We start from the raw sequence: 22,757 nt of genomic DNA on the forward strand, positions 1-22,757 counted from the left end.
ATTTATCCTTTTATCGTGTGGAAATAAGGACGCTATGGGGATTCCTAGCACTAATAGAAGTGGAGTAGAGGAAGAACACGTCAGTTCTTTTGAAGAATTTTCCCAACCCTGAGGAAGTCCTGTTGGATGAAACGCATTGGCTGGGCTGATGTGCGCATGTCATTTAAAACTACAAAGAAAGTGAAATTGGATACAGGCACGCCAAGACTCCCCGTTCAATATTTCTAGACCTTATGGATTTGTGATACAGATTGTATTTTACTACTGCACTGAATATAATTGTATGCTCCTTTTCATTTTGTGTCTTTGAAAAGTTATATTATTGCGGTGACTTCTAAGCAGTCGGGTCACGAAACGTTTGAGCACAACAGATCAAGGTATTAATTGAGAATTAATATACCTGTGCAGCCACTTATGGCCCAGGCTGCTGACACTATAACTTTATACATTTTTTAATTAGCATGTTTAAATTCAGGCTCTGCTCTATTGTCCCAATCCCCAGGCAGAAGCCATATTGTAAGTCTGACATAATATCTTGCAATTCCGCCCAATCCTGTAATCTTTTTAGAATTATGCGGCCTACTATCTTAACAAGTGAATCAAGGAAGGAGATGGGTCTGTAACACGCTGGATTAAGGCGGTCTCCTTTTCTATAAATAGGTACAATAATGGACTATGCCCAAGTTGACAAAAAGCCTATTGTACAGCATGTCTTCAGTACTATAGTTAACACAGGCCCCCATAGAGCACTGTTATCTTTATATAAATCTAATGGTAATTGCATCTGGTCCTGGCGCATTGCCACTTTTGCTTTCCTGTATTGCACTACTAACTTCCTCCAGTGTGAAAGGAGTAATGGAGGAGGTTTGTGATGAAAATGTGATATCATTACCACTATGTTCCTGTTCAGATGCGGATGTTGTATCAGGCAATGAGTAGATATTAGCAAAATGCCTTATCCAGTCTACCTCCAATATTGCAAGCTCCACCCTGGGAGCCTCATCTGTTGTCAAGGGTGTAGAGTTAATTGCTCGCCAGAAGGCTTTATTTTCATTACAGGAGCTAGCTTCCTGCAAGTGCTCCCATACAATGGTAAAACACAAGAATTCACGACTTTTGTGCATACTTGATTTTCAAGAACTCACAGGCAAGAGTACTGATATGAAAATGCCTCACCTGCTTTTCCCTATTTTAAGTTGGCACAAACTGGTATATTATGCCCATTCTTCCACAGGGTAAATGTATTATATTGTGATGTGATGTTACATTTACTAAATGCAACTTTTGCCATGTATACTTTAGTATTGTCAAAGGTGTGGCTTATTTGCCAGAGCTCTGTAGTTACTTCAGGCATATTTCTGTATTTGAAGACGTTTTGAGTGGATGCATTTCTCACTCTTCATTTTGTAAACAACGTTTGTGGCATATCTCCATCAAATGCCCTAGTTTTGCGACTTACATGAAAAAACTATGCTAGCTGGAGCTGGGAGCGTAGGATGAAGTCAAATATCAGCTACATCATCATGCAATGTTTTCATAATCTTCCCATATGCCTCTTATGGTCATGCATTGAAAACAACTACCCCAAGAGCTGTGATGTTTTCTAACTGCAGATTGATGCGGCAATCTCAAATATTATGTCTCTTTAATTCAGGAGGCACTAATGGGGCACATAGAGGACTCAATGTTCCGGGGTGGGTGGGCAAGAAAAGGATAGCTATAAGATTACATAAAAGCTCAGTCAAATGTATTCTGTATACTCAGAGTAGAACATCAATGTCATTGACTAGGTCATCGCACTTCTAGACATTGAGTAGGCCCGGTTGCATCTAGCTAAAATCTATGCCATAGAGCCTGATTAGTAGGAAACCTTCCAACTGAATAGCTCATTTTTTCCCTAATAGGGGTAAACCCCTTCTGGTTGCCCTATTCCACACCATGTTCTGGGTCTACATTCAATGCTTCATGATCACAAGTTACCATGAAGGCACCAGTAAAGATATATATTTTTCAAAGTCCATTGGTGCATAAACCTTTCCACTGTTGACCTAAGGAATTGCTGTCACCTAATTTATGTTATGACCGTGCATCATATGTTGACAGTTATTGCTTCAGGACACAATTAATCACAGGAGAAACGTGACAAAGAAATATTGATCATTGTAAGGCTTGGCGGAAAAGGAGTGGCAGCAAATGAGAAACTATTGATTCACATTGATAATATTTAACGACCAGAAAATCTACCAGCAGTTCATCTTGCTACAATAATGAGACAAATGAAAGCGCTAACAAAGCTGCATTTTGGGTCAAGGGTATGAACATTGGTATCACTACTGATTAAAAATCAGATATAACTTAACGAAAAAAATGTAATCACTCCAAAACAACAGAAGGAGCACGAGTCACTACTACTTCTAGCACGATACATATTACCAGGACTACTTTTAAATGTAGTTCAACCATGACAAAACCTAGAAATACTTGACAACTGTGAGGAAATGGGGTGCATTATATAATGCGATTGTGAGACCTTACTGTGTAATGCACTTACCAACCCCTTTAGAACCCGTAGGTTCCATCGGTAAAAACCCTCTGCTCAACCCTGGGTAGCTGTGGCACTGAGCAGAAAGGCTTACCCAGAGGAACGAGTACGAAGCATTTAAGCAGCACCAAGAAAACTGAAGAAGAAATTGACACGACACTCAAGAAATCCGACACCAATTTATCAAATAGACTGTATTTTTATAAGAATTTAGACACTAAAGCATAAAAGAGCCACTAGATGGTTCTGGAGATATTGATTTTACAAGCAATAATCAAATCAAAGCAATCTCACTCAACTGGAAACAAACCTTGGCAAAGTCAACGAATTGGAAACTTTATAATTACTATTATTAGGGTTTTATAAAGCGCACAACTACCCGTGATAGATTTCCAGGTGCTAGGCCCCCCAACTGTACTTTATCAGAGTAGTAATGGCATATTTATTCAGATCAACCAGGTTTTAAGTTGTTTACAAAAACTAGAGAGAGACTGACAGGATCTGAGTGACAGTGGAATGGTGTTCCACAACTTGGGCCCTAAATAGGTGAACGCACAATCGCCTTGACAGGCTTGTCTTACTCTAGGAACTGCAGAAGAGTTGGAACTGCTAGAGCATAGGGAGTGACTTGGTTTATATTGTGCTACTTGATGTCTGAGATACTGAGGGCCCATGTTAGACAATGTTTTATACAATTAGGATAGTGCTTTGAAATTATTTCATTTTTCCAACAGATAGCCAATGGAGTTTGTTCAAAAGCTTAGATGTGGAAGTGAGTTTGGGAGTCTTTAGAAGACGCCTGGCGGCAGCATTTTGGCCTAACTGCAGTTGCTTAAAAGCACCCTTAGTAACACCCAGATACAGAATCATGCAGTAATCCAATATTGAGAGTATCAAGGCCTGTTTCACCGTTCTCTGTGCTGAGGTTGGAAGGAAACTAAGATTCTTTCTCAACCATATAAGTATTCCAAAGCAGGTAGCCGCTACCTTGGTTTTCTGGGTGTTCATTGAAAGCGTGTGATCTAACCAGATGGCCAAATTCTTAACAACAGGCACTGCTGGAGGGCATGCCCCCAGAGCCTTAAGTCACAGGTGAGGCCTCCAAAGATGGGGCTGGTTGCCCACGAACAGAATCTCGGTCTTATCACCATTCAATTTGAGGTGGTTGATATTCATCCAGGTCAACACTTGACAGGCAGATTTTCATTTGCAATCCTGTTTTTCTCAGCTGCCAGAGAGACTATGATATATATGGGTTTTGTTGCTGTATGAGAAGAGAGTCAGGCCGAAGCTCTCCACAATATCAGCCACAGGATGTACAAAGACATTAAACATCATTGGGCTGAGCATGGAACCCTGCAGTACTCCATAAGATAGTGAATAGCTCTGTGAGCAATGCTGTTCTGTATGTACTTCAAAAGAACGATCTTGCAGAAAAGACTTAAACCATCGCAGAGCGGTGCCAGACACACACAGTCGAAACATTTCAAAGTAAATTTGGGTAAGTGTCAATGCGGTTGCTTAGAGATACTTTGGGGTTACCAACTCCAGCAGGAAGCATGTCAGGGGACCAGCAAAATCCTCAAGAAAAGTTACCTTACCAGAAGAAGCAGTCCTCCAGCAATCCAGGGCACATTATCCACGTTGCAATGGATTCCTAAGGAGTGATCCTGATGCAAGGGATTAAGGAAGCTGAAAACACTCCAAGGATGCTCTGTATGCGATGCGGGTCTTCCTACAGGTATTCCTTGGTCCACAAAGATGGTGAGGCGTCCTGGTTGCAGGGTCGACAACCCACAAATTCCTCTCTGGTCTGGCTGAAGCCCAGTCACCAATGGACTACCAGTCATCTGTTATCGTAGTCATAGGCCAATCCTTTCTGGGTTGATAACTCATCATCTGAAGGACCCAGCTACTCTCCAACAGCACTCCTAGATTCAGAGAACTTGGTTGCAAATCTGTGCATCGGGTCTTGGCCCTTGATGCTGCACGGTGGCAGTGTTAGTAACTTGACGTTTTTGGGCTACAAACTTGCCCCAGCAGGCTTCTACAGCTGTTGTGTTCCGGTGCTGCAAACAAGAGGCCAGTCAACTTGGCTTGACTGGGCTCTGGAACAGCTATTCCTTGAACAGGACACAGCAGACACAGCCCCTCACTTTGCCAGCCTGCAGGTGCAGTCTTTGAAGATCGAAATCAGAAGTTTGGGTGCCAGGGGTGCCCATCTTATGCTCAGAAATTGCCTTCAGAGCAGGATGCGGTTAGTAGCCAATGGGCTACCAGGTCCCCTCCCACCTAGTGACCACATGCTGTAGAGTGTGGCATCTGGCTATCACAGGATGCACCATTCTGCCCACTCCCAAGATGGTGAGACCCCTCTTTCGGTGTTCAGACCTCCCGAGCCCACCCCTGGGGTGTGGCTGCCTCAGGGCTTCACGCCCCTAGGGAAACCAGTTTGGCAACTGGTTCCCCCCTCTCCCTGTCACAGCTTGTCAGCCGAAACCATGAGGTAGCCTTCCTCCCTAGTGTGGCATATATGCCCTTGAAAGGCAGCTTTCCCTTTGAAGCGTGCCTTTTTGGGCTAATATCTAAGTGACTTCCTGCAGGAGGAGTTGACACCTCCTTGGCCCACACTCCCTCATTGGTCTCCTTCCTGAGAGTCACTGGCATGTTTCTCCAAGAGGGCAGAAAACTGTTTCGTGGAACAAGCTGCATGTGTGCCCAGGAAAGCAGAGGAGTTTTAAAGGCAACAAAGTGACAGCTGTATAAAAGCTGCACACTGCAACAAGTTACATTAATTTTGACTTGATGATGAGATGAAAGTCAGGTTTAATGTAACAAGTTGTTTGATACCTTAAAAATCCCACTTTGGTCGCACGCACCGTTCAGGAGTTAGCACAGCTAAGGGGTCAGCGCGTAATCCTGTACTCACGAATTGGGAGACCAAGGCTTTCCACAGTAAAAACTGTGGCTTTGTGTGTTTACTGTCAGGACATGTAAAATACTTGTCCTGCCCATGTCATATGTTGCACCCTGCCTTAGCTCTCAGTAGACCTGCCAGAGGGTTAACTTACACAGAGGTGCAGGGGAAGTAGTGGCTTTGCAATTGCTTTCAATGGTAAAGTTGGGCTAGAAGTACACGACTGCTCTACCAGTCTGCAGTGATAGACTGGGGTACCCATTTTACTTAGGATAATCCCAGAGCGGCACAACTAGTGCTGCAAGCCCTGGGTACCCGTCTAACTTACTTGCCCTGGATACCAGGGTACCATTCATTAGGGACTTACAGGTAAGTTAGCCACTTCCAGTTGGGTATAGCCAATTCGACATACACTCTGGGGGTCAGGGCACTGGTAGTTAGGTCTGGCTACCAGGCCTCAGTGCACTTTCAGAGTCGAAAAACGAGCAGCATCAGTCAAAAAACTTGGGGTTGTCCATACAAACCGAAGCATTTCCTTACAACAACCATACAGCACTTTAAAAAAATGACTTGCACTTAAAAAAATCTGATGAACTACTTTATAAAGAAACCACCTACTACAAAATCCAAACACGTTTACTGCTTCCCTCATTAACTGTACTGACACTATTACTGCCTAATTGGTTTTTTCTAGGTCTATGACCTGGGCTATTGTTGTTTCTACTATCAATAAGTCGAACATCAAATTTTTAAAAGTAGAGTGGCTACAGGCCAAAGAAGGAAGTTGTCAAATGACAGGAACCGGTGGATCAGACTGCCGTTTGAAATCTACACTTCACCAGTGCCTTTTCAATCCTAACATTCATAACACCTGACTGAGATTTTCTTTTAAGAAAACTTTGGGAGAAAAATAATACTTTGAGACTACTATGAGTTGTATTGTGTCGCTTGAAATAAGATGGCTTTCAAACCGCGAAGAGTGGCTACTAGCTTATTATATAAGCAAAGTGGAAAGTTCTTACCCATAACGTCTCACTGAAGCGGAGTAACCAACAGGCAGACCACGTCAAGCTCTGTCTTGGGAGGGAGGCTCTTTTCTGTGGCCGCTGTAGCATCTGATACTGGAGCTCACAGGCGTTTCTCCTGCCTCAGTAATCCTCTGACGCGACTATGCTGCAGGAGATACGTTGTCAGAAGCTCTGCTGAGGGAGCCCCTGAACTTCCTGAATTGCTTGTGCACAACTTGGCCCTACGTAACTCAGAGTAAGACTCAAGGGACTAAAGTGAACATTCTGAAACCTCACCCTCTGGAGACCGTATCCCCAGTATCCATGTCTTCAGTGTCATTGGGTCGTCGCTGTCAAGGTTTCAGATTATGTGTGACATTTTCATAATTTTAGTGTAATTATGAGTGACATTTCAACAACTGTGCGTGACATTTTCTCGCAAGCAAAATAAAGAAATAAAAACAAGGGACACATAAATATCAGTAATCACACCCATTTGAGCAATGATGAACTCTAAAAAGATCTTCAAAAACTGCTGCAAAGCACCAGAAATCAGGAGAGTGAGGTGCAAATATTACAGCAAGCCAGGACGCTGTATTGGACTTGACCATAGTACTGCTTAAGCAACCCTAACATGAACGATCTCCTCAGCTGCTGCCTAATCACAATAAATTATTAGTCAACAATGGTCAGCTGACTCGGACTCGCTGAAGCGGCAGCAGACTGCACTGGCCATTCTACAAGCCTCAGGGGAGTGAGTCTGGCACACGTAGTTGTTCTTCTAAATAAATTAAATTAAAAATAAAGTGTGTTTTCATTGTAATAAAATCTATTTGCGCTGTGCAGTTATTTTGTGTAAAATAATAAAAGCTGCACTCTGTGCAACGTGGCTGGTGCTGACTTTACAGACAGATGCTACACCGTCCGCTACTTTTATCCTTCATGGGCAGCTGTGAATAATACAGGCACTGGCGGGCTCCGACCGAACACATTTTGCAGATGATCCCTGCACGGAGAGTACTGTGCTCTTTGTTAGTTGCAGCACACGGTCTGTGCATGTGAAGTGTCTTAACTAAGTCGAGTGAAGTCTGTGTGCCTGTGAGTGCGTGTGTCCACGTCCTGTGTGGCGTGGCACGTACTGGAGGAAGGCAAGGCAAACTGCGAGCATATGATTTGGAACTTAATCACCCGTGACCTGCGGCTAAATTTAACTTACTGAATTGCTTTAATGTATGCCCCTGGCATGACTTAGACCGCGGTCTGTCCGCCTAGGCAGACACACTTACTTGAATTTGTAACGGCCGGTGGGTGCCAGGACAGCAAGAGCAGCTGCATTTCTGCGTACACGTCGGTCACCTGGGCTCGTTTCTCTCGGGTGGGGCCTGGGCTGGCTGGGTCGGCTCCGTATCAGTTGCGCGCGGCCCGCAGGAGGACTCTAATTAACCACAGTGCTGCGAGTAGCTAATCAACAGCGGCCTGCCCATTCTGAACTGCTGAGCATTCGCGCCACAGGAGGGCAGCCCTCTACTAACGACCCGTAACTGTGAGCCTGACAGAACTGTCTGACTCCTGACCTCTTGCTGATGTCTCCGAGGTAGGCACTAACTTGAGGTCAGTGAAATATTCCGTACCCCCGCGGTGGTTGAATCAAGAATGGGAATTAATCCAGTGTTTATTATGTTACATTGTAGGAAGCAAGCTCAGCCCTGCCCGCCCGCCCATATCTGCTGAGCAGCGCGCATCGCACGCTGCCTGCGGCTGTTCCTGGCAATTATAATAACAGCAGGGCTTCGGCTGGCGGCAGTGCCTTGACAGGCAAGCACAGGTGCTAATATGCGTGACTTCGCATTTCAGTGCAATGATGAGGACCACCACACTGAAATGCGTCAGTCTAACGCCTGATGCGTGGCACTTGGCAGATCTGTCAGGTACTAGTTAGATCGGTGCCACCCTGCCCTACCTACCTTCGGTATTGTACTTCCTAAACAAACTCTTACTTGTTCTCATTAGAAGTCTCAATCACCATCCATATGCTGTCTACACATTTTTCCTGCTCCTCCCTTTTAAGTATTGTTCTTCTAAGGCCATGGAGTTGGCAAATTATGAGGCAGGGCTGAGCAGCAGACCCACTGAAACATTCAAGAAAGTTTTTAAAAAATTCAAAACATGAAGGAGTCAAGTAGTAAACCAAGACTAAAGGAATTCAGGATGAATTTAATGTGCACTACGGTCACCGCTCCCTCAGCTCTTCATTATTCCTAGATAACCTCAGCTTTTTGTAAGGCTCAGACTTGTCCAACTCTATGTAACACCACTACTCACTCATACAATAGGTCGTAGCTCTTGTACCAGACCCTTTGAGACTTAATGAAGGACAGCCCTTTATCATTACAACTCACTCAGCTGTACCATGTTTTTAAGAGAGCAACAGGCTATCTACTATGTGTATTGTGTGGCCCTGTCCTTTACTGTTTTATATAGTTTCAGCTTGCTTTTTGTGCTGGAATCTTATACACTGTTTATGGTTGTGGGTAGTTTAATCAAAGGCACAAAAGGTGATGGAAGGAATGCTTGCATTAAGTCTAGCCACTGGCAATCTCTCAAGGTAGCATTCCAGCGCATTGTTCTTTTGCCCACCATGCCACCTTAGTTTGGACCCAGGCGTATATACAAATCAGTCTTGACCCTGCCTCAATAGGAGCAGCCCAGCCCAAGCTGCCAGGCCAGGTCCTCTCCGAATGAGAACACAAGCATCTCAAGACTGGTTTTGAACTGATTGGGGCTTGTCAGGCGGAAGTGCTAAAGTAAGCATGGGACCCAAGTCTGGGCATACCCCTGTCAATAATGGGTAGTTAAATTCTGCAAGAAGAAAAGTAAAATGCCTATAGTGTGTTGCAATATCTTGTCAAATATGAATATACAGAATTTCATATTTCAATCGGGATTTCAGCTAATTTACTTCAACTTCCCCATGACTATGGAGATATTTCTAAGAATGTCATTATTACACCAGAATTGCTGACTTTATTATTTTGAAATATGAGTTTCCAAATGCATCCTTTTTCGTTTTGTGAAGCTGACAATCTTTGCACTTTTTGAAATATTTAGTTTGGCAATTTTGCAAAACGTTGCCCATACGTGAACATTACCACCCAAAAACATTTTTGCTGAAGAATGTTCTGGCAAACCCTTTTTGGGTGACAGGATTCTCCTCCACAAAATGGGTTGTTTGTAAAGGCAGGCAGTTTTCTGCAAAGCCTGTTACTCCAAGATTTTACGTTGTGAAGTTGTAAATAAAAACTTTAAATTAATGGAGGCAATCCTTCCCAAGTTTGCAGATTCCCCTTTATAAATCAAAGGATACCTCACCAGCATCCTTCTTCCTCAGATTTATCTAAGATTCAATAGACGAGGAGAGAAGGTGGTTACGTGGAGCCAGCTCATTGGTCACACCTATACTTAGGCCAGTGAGCTGGCACTCGAGTCCCTCCAGCTCACAGGTCTTTATTTGGGTTTTAGTGCTGGCAGATCTTTTGGGCCCTTTAACCAAATCAGTTTTACATCTCTATGTTGCCAGATTGCCAGGTTTAATTTGGCTTCCTTTCCTCAGGACCTACCATGAGGGAATAGTTCAAAGGTGAGCGTGAAGGGACATCAATACGATTTTAAGCCTCTGTATGATGTACTCATGTCGCGTTTGGGTTCCCAGCAAGATGAAGATGTCAGCGGCCAGAGTTACAGTGATGGGCAGCTAATGCAACTAGAAGCGACATGGCACTTAAGTTTGCGGTACTATTGAAATTTTCTCCATTCTTAGACGGGGGTACGGCAAGTCTTCAAAATGGACGTCAACCCAGGTCCCAGTGGCACAGGTTAACTAACATTGCTTTCTGCTTCCAGGTCACTGAAGGCAGCTGCAGTATTTAAGGGCCTTCCAGACACACAGTTCTTGCTTGCCTCCTAGCGTTATTAGTGGTTTTGCTCTGCATTCACCATGTACGCATCCGGCTATTCCTCAAATGTTCATCTCTTTTTGTTTTTCACGTTATTTCTCAGCATTTCAGATTTGTGATTTCTGACAACTGTAAATAAATATATGTTTGTTTTTGAGCGTGTTGAGAACATCGTGATTGGTGCTATAAGTAGGCATATAACATAACATGACCAGAGAGACATCCACTGTAGAGGATGTTTACTTTTTCCCCTGTGAAAAGGAATTTGAATACATTCCTAAAAGTCTGTGTCTATTTAATTATTTAAGGTCCAATCACAAAGAGGTTTCTGTTATTGGATGTGACTTCCCCAGAATTTCTTCGGTGAAGAAAAGTTTCTAAATATGCAGTGTTCCACAAAGTTCATACCTACCAGTGTACCCACACTTCTCACAAATTCTCCTCATGTCACATTTTTCTTGAACTTTGAGCTTCTTCTGCCTGAAATATGCAAGTGTAGAAGAAAAAAAGTACACCAACATTTGGACACCCCAACATTTCCCTGATTCTGTTCTTCCAAATTTATTGGATCTGAGACAGTGTTAAACCCCAATTTCATGACACAGTGTAGCCCTGTGTTAAGGCACCTCCCAAAAAATCAAATAAGCAGAGTAAAAGCGGTAAAAAAAGTAATGGGGTTCATTCAATAATTAAGTTCTAGATCAATGAAATGTTAAAGGGTTGTATTACAAAACTTCAAAATAAGTGGTTCAGATTCAGTGTCATGAAGGCTTTTAGATGGAAAGTTATGCAGAGTATGTAAAACAGAAATTATTCAGCAGCATTCCTAGTGAAAAAAGAAAGTTGCATGGCTCACACTGAAAATTAAGGGATTCCTATGCACAATTCTTGAGTAGCAAATTTGTAATACTACAAAATTATTGTGGTGCAAAAAAAATTATAATTTCTTTAGCGAATCAGAACATAAGAATAATACATGTCATTGCTTCAACACATAAGCACCATTCCAATTCTTTAAAAAATGTATTCAACACCCTCTATGCTAATGTCACCTGGAGATGTTTGAACAAATATGAAAAATGTAACAAAATTCTTTCTCTCAGTGAATAGATCCAGTGAGGAAACAAATGAGATGGATACTTGTTCCAATCTTACATCCACGCCATAGAAAACTAATCATCAGCAAAACAATACAGAAATGAAATGAAATTATTATGACCGCCAATTGACTGTGTGCTGCAGAACCAATAGTGAGAGAATGTACGCAGGGGGGAAGTAGAAGTGAGTGACAGGGATACCATCCATTTTTGTCTAAAATGGTATTCTTCAGATCAATGTGGCATAATTAAAACACAATAATAGGCACACTTCTACAGGAATTTCATTTCAATTGCAATTATGTTAATTCAGTCTATATATGTAAAATCAAGTAAAGAGGCATAGTAATCATCATTATTAATGCACAAATTATAATCCCGAAAAACATTTCCACACAACTATTTCTCCCTTGCCATGATATCATATACTAAACTGACTGAAATCAGCCTCTTCATGACTAGAATTAGTGAACAGGCTCCATCTTGTTTCTAAATGCTATATGTCACAATATGCCTGTAGTTTGCTGAGATGTAGTCCTCCCTCATAGCTACCAGATGTGATTAACTCAAATCCAGTGGGTAAGGCAAACAGACAGTGTTGACATGGGCCCTTTGAAACATAGAGCAGAAAATTAATAGAAACTATATTTCTCTTCTTCCTATCTCTAATCCCAATTTCCCCCAGTCTCCTATCAGATCATAGAGTACCATTATTGTCCTGCTGTCAGGAGATAGGAAGGCAGTGGAAAGTTAAAGACTGCATCATTCCTTGAGCTTTTTGAATGCATTCTGCTATAGCCCTGCTTTTGCTTAGTTTACTCACAGGTTTTCCTTTGGAACTTTTATTGTTTGTTTGCTAGTGTGCTAGCCTCCCATTCCACTTCCCATAAATAATTCAGTTTTATTTCTCTTACAATTACGGATTTGCTCTCCTCCTGTGTCAGCCTCTGCTCTTAAATGTCAGTGTTCTTTTACTGCGTTCCTCCTCTTGTCTAAGAGACCCACCTCCCTCACATTGTTCTTTTTCTCATACTATGTTTCTGTCCATTGTTTCCTACAAAAGAATATCAAAGTGGTTTATGTGCTTAATATGTCATTCTGACAACTGTAAATAAATGTATTTTGGTTTTTGAGAGTTTGGATAACACGGTGATTGGTGCGATAGGAAGGCAAATAGCATAGCATGACTGGAGAGACATCCACTGTAAGGGATGTTAAAATGTTCCCCTGTGAAAAGGAACTTAAATATACAATTCTAAAATGATGCATCTAATTACTTATTTAGGGTCCAATCACAAAGATCTTTCTGTGATTAGATGTGACTTTCCCTGAATTTCTTCGGTAAGGGAAATTTTCCAATCCTACATGGATACACAACTTCAGACCATGTAGTGTTCCCACACTTCCTCTGCCAAAAATGATATCCCAGTTGTGTGGCTGGGCCCATCGGCAGTGACAGGAAAGGCCCCAAAACGCAACACTGAGACATCAAGATTTCACCTTGACCCATTGTGGCGATATGGGAGGCTGCTGTAGTTGGGCCAGGGCTAAGCCCCCACCCAAGTAAACTATCAAACCCAGATATTTCTGAAAACTTAACAATTGGCAGAGTCCAGAGTGGTGTGACTTGTGTGGATTCCATTCCATTTTCTTACTTAGAATTCTCATCAAACATCAAACTTTGGAATAAATCATGCATTTTCTTCACACTCTGTAAAGGTAAGTTCTGGATATCTGGGGACTCACAAACTTCCTACCATCCAGCATTTCCAAACTTCTCAAGATAAAAACAGTGCCCACTTACCTGGCGAAGTCTATCACCCGTGACAAGAACTAGTTGAAACTTGAACCTTGTGAAGTCAATGTGGTGTCAAGGACATATTCAAATGGTTTCACAGTTTTGATTTCTTTCAATGGCGTACTTTGGGTCTACCAACATATGGGAGGCAGAGCTTCAGTCAGGAGAAGTGTTGGATTTTAGGGAGGTAAGATCTTGTCCATTGGCTGAGTTTTGTCACATAAATATGGGAAAGATAGACTTTTTTGACCCACACTTTGACATTCCCATGGAAGTCTGGGTAATAAATCATCCACACAAGCTACAACCCTGGATTTCTCTTGATTACTAGGTTTCAGAAATGCTCAGGGTTGGTATTGTTCCATGGTTGCCAGATGACTAAGAATACGAACAATGCAGCCATTTATCATGGAAAGTTAGATGAACTTGTGATCCCTCTTTGCTGACTCAGATATTTCCTCTTGCTTGCCATTGAGATCAGGATGTTCTAGGTCCCCGGGGGAAGAGAGACTGTTGGGCCCTTATGGGGAGTGGGTAAGGATCGATGGCACGGCAGAATGTCCCAACCTCATATTTGTTTGTAAGTAAAAAATATTAAATCCCCCCAATTGGCCGCCGGGGTAGACACCAAAGACTATTTGGGCTCTTTAGTGAGGAGGGCCAGCCCTAATGCCTGGGCAAGTTGCCTTAACCCATATTTTCTATTGTAAAAACAAAAAAGAATAATCTCTGGTATCTAGGGGGCTTTCTGACTTTGAGGTGGCAGATTGGGGGTAAATCCCCAATTGCCTACACCAAGAAGGGGCAGAAATACCTTTTCAAACATTTTTATTAGGGGAACCCTTTTTCATGACTTGGGGCAATATTGCCACTCCCAGAGGCAATCCATAGTGCCTAGTCCACATTCTGCCCTCCAGAGAGGGCACATTAGGGGTAATCCTCCCAGTCTGCTCCCTAGGCAGCAAATAAACAGTTGTGGCCTTTGTGCGTTTGAGGCATAGCCTAATGAAAGGATGGACCTCCCAACTCCTTTTTTCCAAAAATAAATATTCTCTGGTGTCAAAGTAGGCTTTCTGCTCTGCTCTGCTCAGGGGCAGATTTGGGTTAAACTCCCCAATCACCCACTCCGAGGGGACCAAAAAGATGTTTATTATATTTTAGGGGAGACCACTTGCTGATGACCAGAGGAACCACTCCCCACAAAAGGCAGTTCAAGGTGTCTAAGTGGCCTTTCTGCCCTTGTGAGAGGTGGCAGACTGGAGGGGAAACCTGCCAATCGCATACCACAGGGGTCAGAAAGACTGTTTTATTATCTATAAGCGGAGGAGCACTTGGTGATGCTCAGATGGGCCGCTACCTCAAGGGCCCTCCTTGGCACCTAGTGTACTCTCTGTCCTCTAGAGGGGCAAGAAGAACGGTGTAATCGTTATATGTTGGGCTATTGCCCAATGCTAGTGTAGGCCACTTCCACCACTTTTTCTTTAAAAAACATTCCCTAGTGTATAAGTGGGATTTATCCCCTCGGGGGCAGTTTAGGGCACATGACCCAGTGTCCCACCCCATGGACCAGAAAGACTGTTTTATCATTTTTTTAAGGGATAGTGTTTGCCGTGCCCAGGGATGCTGCTCTCCATCTAAAAAGCAATCCCTGGTGCCAAGTGTGCTTTCTGCATACCTGGTTAGAACAGTTTGGGGTAAGGCCCCCAATTTGTAACCCCAAGGGGTAGAATGACTGTTGTGGAAGGGGCAAGCCCAATGTCTTCATGGGCTACCCACACCTCTTTTTAAAAAAAATGTGTTCATTGCGCTAGTGGACTTTCTGTCCACCCCAGGCCAGCAAGGGGGGTAAACCACCCAAATGCCTAACCAAGGGAGGCAGAAAGACTGTTTTATTATTTTTTAGGGGGAGCACTTGCTCAAGCCCAGGGGTGGTACTTCCCAACCTAAAAGCCAACTTGCTGCACCTCTTCCCCCCAAGGTGAGCTGATCAGGAGTAAAACCCCAATTCTTCTCCCCGATGAGGGCAGAGGGCTGTTGTGCCCTTTAGAGGTTTAGATCAGGCCCGATACCTGGGTAGCCAAGCACTGCGTCCAGTCCACTGGCGGGGCAGCCTATCCCCTCTGCGCATGGCAAAAGAGGACTGCCTTCAGGTCCTAGCCTCCAGACAACCCTGTGGGCAATCCCGTCAGGGGCAATCAAACCTCAATGTGCATGGCCTTTGGCGGTGTGCAGTGGGAATGGTCAGCAGGGGCTAGACTTTGGACAGATCCTGCACCTACCTGTCCATGGTTGGCCAATCTCATCTGTGGACGGCCATTGGCTCTATGTCGTGTGCATAGGCTATAGCATCTGCCCATGACCAGGCCCTGATCAGAACCCACCATAGGTGGGTTCACGGTGTGCATAGGACTGGACAGTTCAAGTACAACTTGGCCTGTGGCTAGGCTCTGCGCCCAACACTGCCACAAGCAGCCAAACCCAGCTGTACACAACCTTTGGCCAGGCCCTGCACTCAAGTTACCAAAGGCAGCCAAACTCTGAGACCCCTGGCCTTGCCTGCATCCAGGCCTTGTGCTCAACCCGCCATAGGTGGGGTTTACCTATAGATAGGAGTGTCTTGGCTATATTTTGATCCCGGTAACCATTTTGTAGGTGTTGCAGATCATCGGTTTCACCGATCCGGTGTCTCCCTACTATCTTCCATTGCCTTTTATTTTTTTGGGAAGATGCAGGAACCTAGCCGGCATCCCTGAAATGACCACTGCAAGGGAATTTGTTCTCTTGGGGCAGACAATCATATCACTGAGATCCACAGTACAGAGTCTGAAACCACGAATGAAAAAATGGATGATCAAAGAAAAGGCTCCCTAATCCTACAGGATTCCTTTAGTTTTTGGATTTCTGTACTTGAAAAGGTTTTGCAGACTACAAATGGCCAAAATCGACAAAATGGTTAAGCCTGCTCTGCAACCTTTAAAACCCTTATATCTCAAAAACTACTGAACGGATTTACACCAAACGAACAAAAGCAAGCTTTCCAAGTAAAGTTTTACTTTCATGTTTGGTGTTAATTTGTTTAGCGGTATGGGCTGGAGGCACAAGTAGAATTTCCTATGGGAGCTAAAATAGGAAAACACCAGGGCATATTCCCAAAGAAGTGATGGAGCGCAACCTAAGCCTTCTTGGCTTAACGCCGTGCTCCGCCACTTCTGAAACACAGGGCTGCGCTGTATGTGTGCTTCTTTGTGCAGCACACATAGAAGTTGCAACTCATCATTTTTAAAATGATTGTTTATGTACAGGAAGGGATACCTTCCTGCGCATAAACAATCCAGCATGGCTTTTTGCTGTTTCTATGTGTGCTGCACAGTGCAGCACACATAGAAATAGAAAAAACAAGGAGAAACAAAGCATTTCTCCTCGTCTTGCCATGATAAAACTATTTTTTTTTTGGTCTTAATTTTGACGCTACCTCCTATTTACGCCACCCTTGTAAATAGAGGGCAGCACCAAAATCAATGGGTGTTGCGGCGGAACGCCCCCTGCAACACTCATGGCCCAACCCTTTTATGCTAAGTATTGCGTGAAAGGTGTCTTATTTACAAGGCAGCGTTTAGCCACATTAAGTGGCTTACCGCTGCCTTGTAAATATGGCGAAGCCCGTATTGACACAGGAATGTCTTTAAAAGTGACGTTCCTTTGGCGATAGGGGCTTGTAATAAGCCCCCATTTCTTTTTCACTCCCTACTAACTTCATTCCCCTCTACGGATCTGCATGAAAATTGGCATACTGGATGTTAGCTGATTATGCCAAGCAAATTCTAAATTGGTTGCACAGAAAGCACAGAGAGGAACCAAAGTACCAGTCAGATGGAACACTATGGGAATCACAGAAATTTTAATTATGTGTTTAAGCTACGCCCTTAATTACATATTCCACACCCCTTTTACAGACCCACCCATTGTTTTCAGCCCACTTAAAGCCCATCGTGACCTGAGCTTGTGGAAAGGGAGACTGGGAGAAGAGGAGAGATAGATGTAATGTGCAGAATCATTGCAAACAAGGTGGTAGAGAGATGAGGTGAAGGGCATTGCATGCAAAAGACAACGATGTAAGAGGAACAGAATCCACACAAAAAAGGTAAGAGGCAGGGAGACTGGTGAACCTTGAAATGCAGAGCTCCCAAATAAAACATCCAATAATTAGTGTTGTGCCAGGCAACCTTTACCCTTCCCAGTGGTTAGGGGGATTCACCATCCCCAAGAATACTTTGAAAAGTGGCTCAGTTTCCATAAAAAGTGGTCATGAAGCCACATGTGTGATCTATTCTAACCAGTCTGAATTGCACTCCTGTCTTTGCCCTTCTTCCTTCTGTAATCTCCACTTTCCCATGTGCTCCATTTTACCCTTTCAATCAATACACTTTCCTGTCTGCAATATTCTCCCCCAGTAATCACCTCTCCTCATTGTGTACTGTTCTCTAGTGCGCATCATTCTGCTCTCTAAGCTCCTTTCTCTTTGGTACACCATTATAACTCCATGTGTACCCTACCTGAATTCTCTCCTATTTTCAAAAGGACAAAACAGGAGCAAGAGCCATTTGCATGTGGTTCCTAATGTAAACATTACTGCTAAATCAGGTGAAAATTTGTTTGCAACTATTTCTGCCATACCTGGGTCAAATTTACTCTGACCAAACAGGATGCTAAAAGGTATCTCAGTCTGGACTCAAAGTATATTTTCTATGTTAGGCAGTGGAACCATCCAGGAATTCGACATCTCAACTTACTTCAGACTGCAGGTTTGTGTAGGGAATGAATAATCTTTAAATTAAAATTGCAATGGTTAGCAGGTCACAAGTTTTAGTTGGCTATCAACAAAACATATTTACCGAGCTTAGTACTGGTAAATGTGTAATTTTAAACGCTATATAAAAAAGTTTCTTGTTACATTTACGTTTCCTTGCAATTGATGTATTCCTACCCCTTGTAATGTGTTCATACTCAAGGGTAGACATTGCCATTCTAAAATAGTTAAATCAAATTAATATATGTCAGATTTACGCCAAGGGCTCACACTGTTTTGCACAAATTATAAGTTTATGTTGAAACTCGGAAATAGGAAATACTGCAGCACAGGAGGTACATGGGAGAATAGTGCCAACACACCACACTTATGCATTGTCCTACCTTTTAAAATAAACTCAATGTACAATAAGACTGTTATTTAACACTCAAAAAGATAACATGCTGTGACAGTCTTCTCAAGAATGTGACACCGTATGATCACAGGTGATTCCTGGCTCAAATATTTTTCAAACAGTTTGATCATGAGCTAAGAAAGCTGATACAATGGGTGACCACCTGCACAGAATGCGAAGGCTTTAGTCTGGAAACAAACACCTGGCCGGTGGTGAGCAAAACGGACAGGAGAAACCACGACAGGTTTCTACGTACAAGCTCTTCTCTTCTGGTTCACTAAGTCCTAGGGTCTGTGTCTCTGCACATGAGCTCCCTGACAGCCCTATCAGAAGACAGGATAGGATCAGGGACTGACCCTTATACAGCCCCATTCTATCATGGCTTCTAATAGGGCTTTGAGCGACACGGCTACAAATGTATCACCACCCAAGATTACTCCTATATTTCACAGGGGTGCGTTTCAGGGTGCATGCACTGTTTCTCTTTGACTTGTGAATGTGTGAAGGGTGCAGAAAGAGTGTAGCACTGGTGAAAGTAAACATGCAAACTGGCTGTTAGTTTGGGTGTTTATACTTTTTGCCTTTCAAAGCTGTTCAAGGTAGCTTCTTTTTGTACCCGTTGATACTTTGCATAGATGCTCTAGTGCCCTCAGGCACCAGCCACAACTGGTAAAAGGATTGTGTAGAGTGGGACGGTGGAAGGGTAGACGTGGATGTAAAGGAGGAGAACAAGCAAAACAAGATAAGAGACTGTGGAGAAAAATGGTGAAGATCAGCACATGGAGAGGAGAGGTAAATGTTATAGGGTCAGATTCAGAAAGAGAAGGGTAGAGGTGGGCGAGAGATGAAACATGATGAGTAGAACATGGAGGGAAGAGGTAGATCTAAAGAGTGAAGAACCAGCGAAAAAAAGGTGAGGCTGGAGGGAAAGATAAAAGGTGCGAGATAGTGCGAGATAGTGCAAAAATGGGTGCAGCAGATATAAAAGAAGCAAAATCATGAGGAGAACTTAAACGGCGGGTAGAGGGATGGGTGAGAGGTGGATGTTAGAGGGCAGAATCACCTACAGCAAGTAAGATGCTGTGCAGGGACGCAGGGGAGAAGTAGATGTTATAGGGGCAGAATCAGTGAGAAAATATTAGATGTTGGGGAGACATGGGACATTAAGGGGGATATTCTCATGGACGGGTGATAACTATCGCCAACGCGAGTTATCAGCAGTTTTGATACCGCCGCCTAACCCTGAAATCTATTGACATGTTAGCGGCGTATTATCAAGCCGACGCTACATGGCGAAAGTACCAGGGAACGTTGGCGAAAACTCTCGATAACATAAGCGCGATAGTGAATCCTGCGTTAGCCGTCAATACCTGGCAATCGGCCCATTAGCGCCAGAAAAGTCCCATCTTCACTCCCGGCAATATCGCCTTGTTAAAATGCCCCAAGGTTCTTTCACAATATTGTGACACAAATGTAACTGAACACGTTTTAAGCTGCTTAATTTACATTTCAAATGCCTTTAGAAAATAGGGGTTGTGCACGTCTTTAAAAACACCGCCGATCTACTTTCTTTTGAGTTACAAATCAGGCTCACTAAAAAAAACATTTAAATGATTGGTCCTTGTAATAAAAGAATATCTGGGCAGACTAATCAGCTATGAAGATGCCTTACTTATGAGCATGTGCAGACTTATAAACTGCCCCTGCTAGCCAAACGTATTCGGATATTTCAATGCAGTGCCTACATTGACTTTGATGCATATTGTCCTTCAGGATGTCATCCATGATGCACAAAAGAACATGCATGACAAACCAATGTTACACAGCAGAATCCCAGTCCTGTGTCACATCTGAGCTGGTAGCCCATGAATTCCGGTCCAAAATCAGATTCCAGTGATCTGCCCTGAATCCAACGAGGATAGAGCATTTTCAGATGGTTAACGCTGGCAAGGTGCCTGCCGCGCCTACAAGGTAGAACAGATAGAGGGGGGACCAAGCAGCTGCAAAGTGTCCAGCACCTTTGATAGAGAGCACCTACAGCACCCTGCTTCTGGTGCCATGGGTGGTTCTCATGCATGAAGACTGCTGGCCCATGTGCAGTGCGCCCAGACAACCTCCAACGGTGCCAGGCAGGGTAGGGACTCAGCCATGTCCATTCCAGCAAGGTGGGTGTCTAGTGCAGGCCTGTGGAGGGGTCAAAGCTCAGCGATGGGGAATCCCAAACTTATAACACAGAGATCATAACCAGGCCATATGACAGTCTGTGGTCTCAACTTTAGCAAGGAGGCAAACTTTGGCCACATATTTCTCTGTGAATTACCAGCATTTTTTGATTTTGTTGGTCACAGTCTTTGGCAATTCTGCACAATCACGAAAGAGGACAAATTATCCAGGCCATCATGGCAGTATTTTGAGTATGCTGGTATAATTACATTATTTCACACTGTGAGGACATCCTGGCAGTGTCAATCATGTATACTTACATTGTGGCACATTGTGTTTGTTTTCTGGCCATGCCAATAAGGTGCATGAACATTCAGGTGCATCTCTTTTGGCCCTGTTGGTACACTCTGGCATATAGTGGTTATCTTTTGGCCATGACAGTATGGTGTCCATACACTCTGCCACATTGTGTGTCTCTCTTGGCCCTGATGGTATTGCGTTGGTACACTGAGGCACCTGCTGGCTGATTCACAGATGTTGAGAGAGTGCAGTGGATTGCATCACGGTGTAAATGTCCATCAATCAATCGATCAATCAGGGGTTTATAGAGTGCACCACTCACACGTGAGGGACTCAAGGCTCTGGGGAGGGTGTGGGTTCAGCTCCGGGTCATTTGAAGAGCCAGATCTTGAGGCTCTTTCTGAAGGTGTGCACGGTGGGTGAGCATCTGATGTTGACTATGAGCGAGGAGAAGGCCCTCCTCCTGCTCTGGTTTTGCGGATGCGTGGGGTCTCTGCCAGGGCCAGGTCGGCAGAGCAGAGGTTACTCTTGGGTACATGGAATGAGACTCTTCCTTTGTTGAGGTATTTGGGTCCGAGGTTGTTGAGGGATTTGTAGGTGTGGGTGAGTAGCTTGAATGTTACTCTCTTCTCAATGGAGAGCCAGTGTAGGTCTCGTAGGTGCTAGGTCATATGCTCGTGTCGAGGGGCGGATTGGCATGCCCACTCAAGTGCGGATGGACTGTTTGGTCTGCCCACTCAGGCCGCACAAAGCAGTCATGCTCACTTCCCTGTTCGCAATGCAGGCTGCATTACAGCCTGCATGGTGAAAATGCCCACCCCTCCGGCCCATGGCTGCATGACTTGTCGCGTTGAAAATTAGCAATCACACTGCCGCATCGCAGCGTTGTGATTGACTATGGTTAGGGAGCCTGGCTGCCGAATTCCTGTTACTGGAAGCAGACTCAGGGGGAACAGGAGCTTTGAAGAACCGGGCACGCTTTCGAGGTAAGACTTCCCTCATTACAATATTTACAACACCCGCACACACACACATTCCCGCGTCCAGGCAACATCCAGTATTCTTTACGGTGTTTACCCCCTCACAGCTGTCCAGCATCCCCCCGAGCACTTCTCAATGGCGGCCGCTGTGCACACATGCACAGTGGGACTAACACTGGTGTGCCAAAGGCACATACGTAGTTACAACGCATTACATGACATTGCATTCCATTCCAATGCATACTAATACTAGGCACATTGCAACAGCAGGTTAGGTGTTGCATTGCAGAGACATGAATATCACTATTCCCACTCCATTGAGTGCAACCCTAAACTAACCTTTGCACCCCAATCCCAAAAGTGAACCCAGGAATTCCTTTTTGATGCCTCAATACACACCCAAAAATCAAAGTCAAACCAAATGCACACCCCACATTTCATATTTTACCCCAAATGCACACCCCAAATTTTATATTTTACACCAAATCACACCCAAAATTTCATATTTTACCCCAAATCACACCCAAAATTTCAGATTCGACATCCTATACCCACACAAAATACTTAACATTACCCCATTACTGACCTCACAATGTGTTGCACTCAAATGCGATGTAAAGGCACCTGCATTGTCAGAGTTGCGTAGTTAATGATGTACTGCCTGCATTGTACTGGACGTCTCCCATGCCAAAGGCAAACCATAGGCTAGCCCGTCTGCATCCATCTGCCCCTGGTCTGCGCTCAGCACCAAGGAGCCTTCCTCTTGGACATTCCACTGCTACAATGCCAGGATGCTCCT

The 22,757-nt window shown here is 43.9% G+C and overlaps 1 long non-coding RNA gene across 1 annotated transcript in view; it reads right to left on the bottom strand.

The window, feature by feature from the left end:
• LOC146855986 (uncharacterized) overlaps nt 1-7,864 on the bottom strand; it is a 178,294-nt gene extending 170,430 nt beyond the window's left edge. The window contains exon 1 of the long non-coding RNA XR_014981421.1: nt 7,753-7,864. This is a non-coding gene — a long non-coding RNA (uncharacterized LOC146855986). The remainder of the gene's footprint in view (nt 1-7,752) is intronic.
• Nucleotides 7,865-22,757: the final 14,893 nt, after the last annotated feature.

Source organism: Triturus cristatus, chromosome 4_1 (genome assembly GCF_964204655.1).
Source record: "Triturus cristatus chromosome 4_1, aTriCri1.1, whole genome shotgun sequence".
Taxonomy (NCBI): Eukaryota; Metazoa; Chordata; class Amphibia; order Caudata; family Salamandridae; genus Triturus; species Triturus cristatus.